General features: G+C 42.4%; 1 long non-coding RNA gene across 1 annotated transcript; it reads left to right on the forward strand.

Annotated features, from left to right (window-relative positions):
• Positions 1-1,084: 1,084 nt before the first annotated feature.
• LOC309520007 lies at positions 1,085-3,340 on the forward strand. Its single transcript, XR_014214127.1, has 2 exons — positions 1,085-1,136; positions 3,102-3,340. It is a non-coding gene; the product is annotated as an uncharacterized lncRNA (long non-coding RNA).
• The last annotated feature ends 235 nt before the right edge of the window (positions 3,341-3,575 follow it).

Here is a 3,575-nt window from a genome sequence, read left to right on the forward strand (position 1 = left end):
TATCAAGGTCCAATGCCATCCTGTCCATTCACCTCTGAGCAGGCCACTTACAGCCTGGGTGAGTGGTTGGTGAATTTCATGGCTGCAGGTCACCCTCTTAAATACAGGGGGCACCCCGATTGGTTCTCTGGACAGGACTCAGCTGATGTTCTGGCACAACCGGAAAGAGAAGGTGCCAATGATTTTTCTTTCCACCCCCTCAGCTGTGCAGGAATCTCCTGCCCAGCCCTTCCTGGAACTGGGCCACAGCCCAGTCAGTGTGATTATTAAATTATGGGTGAGGGGAAAATTTCACCAAAATCCAGGCTGCAACTCGGCTTCTGATAGAGTGGGTGCGGGATGGCAACAGAAGCATCCAGCTTCAGCTCACCTATCCGAGTTGCAAGATCCTTTTGCAAGTCATTCTGCAGAATAATGAGAATTGCAACGGCTGCTATAAGCTCCCCCTGCACAGTCCTATTTTAAATCTGGGCATCCTATTGATGGCACCACTGAAGTGCAGAGTAAGAAGGTATTGGGAGCGGGCAAGTCATAAATCAGTTTTAAACAGTCACTATATTAGTTAATGGGGAAAGATTGTGTTTCTTTCCTTTCCTTTCCCTGTTATGTGGAGCAGTTTAGTCATCAACAGAAAAATGCTGTCTCAGGGACCAAGCTTTGGCCACAATAAGGCAGAAGCCTGCAGCTAGCATCTCTAAGCCATTAGCAGAGGTTTCAACATATGTATATTTTATGGTTGAGAAGGATGATTTCTAAATATTTCATTGCTCACAGGCTACACTGCACTCTCAGTGTCCCCCTTTTCCATTGTGAAAATTGGTTATTGTTCGAATGTTCTTGTTTGAAGCTTCTTGAGGGTTTTTTAAAAAGGGAAAAAGAAAATCTATCTATCTATCATCTATTATCTATCATCTATCACCATCATCTATCATCTCCTATGGTGCCCTTTGACCAATATTTTATTCATGATCACTATTATTTGTTGCTTTCCTGTTATTCATCTGTCAGTATACCCTATGCCTTGTTAATGACATAGAGAAGACCACAGTCCTCGAGGAATGCAGAATCTATTTTAAGCCACCTAGTTTAAACATCATGTCTAAGCAACTGAAAGAACACAGAACAGAATTGTCTAGGTAACTTGTCTGGCGCAGGAAAGGGGAAACCTCCATAGGAATGCAAGAGAAAGCAGGGGGAGGGTTTGCAAAGCAGACCATTAATGAAACAGGAGGAGGAAGGAGAATGTTGTATTGAAAAATCCATAATTTGTCAATAATAATAATAATAAGCTGAACTTTCCTGCACAGGTTTACATAGGTGATTCCAAGACCCATGATCCTGTTATGAGGGTGGGGTTGGACAAAATGGGTTTTACGCTCAAAACCCAAGACTCTAGTTTTAAAAAGATACCTGCTAAAGATGTTGAAGCCACCAAAAGGGTATGGCTCTATTATGTCTTGTAGATGTCCATGTGATTTGATGCCTTAAGAGCTAATGATCAGAGAGATTCCTTGTAGCTCCTTTTCTTTTGCAGCTCATTCTCACCGCTGGAGTCGATGATCAGGGATGATGGGAGTTGTAGGCCAAAAACCGCTGGAGACCCAAGTTTGGTCTATTTATTCAAATGAGTGGAGGATCAACTGATGTATGTTTCTATGTTCCAGCAGTCCTAGGTGCAACCTGAAACCTTCAAATGACCAAACCGACCCTTATTTGAATGTGTTCCACCTCCTTCCACATTCCGTTCTAAGACTGTGATTAAATGCAGACTCCATCAATGGCCTGTTGTCTTTGTCCATGGAGTTTTCTTGGCAGGGATACTGGAGTGGCTTGCCGGTTCCTCCTCCAGGTGGATCACGATTGGTCAAAACTCTCCACTATGACCTGTTCATTTTGGGTGCCCTGCTCGGCATAGTTCATAGCTTCTCTGAGTTCTTCAAGTCCCTTCACCACGGCAAGGCAGTGATCCATGAAGGGGACATCACCTTACCAACAAAGGTCCGTATAGTAAAAGCTGTGGTTTTCCCAGTAGTGATGTATGGAAGTGAGAGCTGGACCAAAAAGAAGGCTGATCGCCGAAGAATTGATGCTTTTGAATTATGGTGCTGGAGGAGACTCTTGAGAGTCCCATGGACTGCAAGAAGATCAAACCAATCCATTCTTAAGGAAATCAGCCCTGAGTGCTCACTGGAAGGACAGATTGTGAAGCTGAGGCTCCAATACTTTGGCCACCTCATGAGAAGAGAAGACTCCTTGGAAAAGACCCTGATGTTGGGAAAGATGGAGGGCACAAGGAGAAGAGGACGACAGAGGACAAGATGGTTGGATAGTGTCTTCGAAGCTACAAACATGAGTTTGACCAAACTGCGGGAGGCAGTGGAAGACAGAAGTGCCTGGCGTGCTCTGGTCCATGGAGTCACGAAGAGTCGGACACGACTAAACGACTAAACAACAACAACAACCATCAATGGCTCTTAACATCAGCCATTTTCTGCCAACCCTCTCTTCCCATCCCCTTGTCTTGTTTACCATAAAACCTGATGAAGAGTTCTGGAGAACTCAAAAACTTTTAAGCTGCTTTGTAATTTTTTGGTTGGCCTAACCAAGATATTGCCCTTTTGTGTGAGTGTGGCAGGTATTGGGGGTTCTTACGGGCAAGGACTGCCACTTTTGCTTTTTATACACATATAGAAATCCCTTACTTTACCTCTATCCATCTAAACATTATTTAACATAGAAGATAGATGATAATTTGAAAATAGCGCAAGTCAAGATGTCTTATCGAAGATGAAGCCTGCAGTGATAACAGAAATGAAATTAGATTTGTAATGAATTTATGGTTGAGAGGAATCCAGATGTTTCATTTTGAGTTTCCCATCACTTTTTAATATTATTTCTTTAAATTTGTTGTCATCTGACATTGTGATTAATATGTGCATAATTACCGTAAGCTTTAGATGAGACTTACTGGTAGTTTTATTTGGACTTGTTTTCTCTCTAACTTGTTTGCTCCCCATCCTGTCTTCCTGGGGCAGTTTTAAAATAAATCTCGCAACTGAATCTTAGGGCTTATTTTGAAACAAAATTCTTTTGCTGCACAGGACTCAAGACGAAATGTACCTTGGATACGGAAATTGAGACGGGAGGCTTGCAGCCGAAGTGGTTTCCTTGCAAGAGAAGGTAACAATTCAAGAAATGGCAAGAGACAGTATTTTAAAAAGAAGGAGTCAAGAGTGCAGCGTCTTCTGTTGTTTCCTTTCATCCTTATATTTAATGTTAATAAAAGTTAAGTGGATGTTGTGAAGTAACATTAGCACCAAGGCCAGAAATATGAAACAAAGCACATGCACTTCTTTGACAGCATGAGGATATAATATGCCCACATTGCAATTCAAGCGCTAATCGGTTGCGCTATTCAATTTGTTGGTTTTCTCTCCTTTTTGTCAAAATAATAGTGGCTGCATGCTGTACCGTTAATGGTCGTTTCCCAGAGTCTGTCACTTTTTGCATAAGTGCTGCTGCAGTACAAAGCTGTTCAGATTCCCTCTGAGGACAGTTATTCTTTTGACAGCAGC

The sequence above is a fragment of the Podarcis vaucheri genome (assembly GCF_965113315.1).
Source record: "Podarcis vaucheri genome assembly, chromosome: 1".
NCBI lineage: Eukaryota > Metazoa > Chordata > Lepidosauria > Squamata > Lacertidae > Podarcis > Podarcis vaucheri.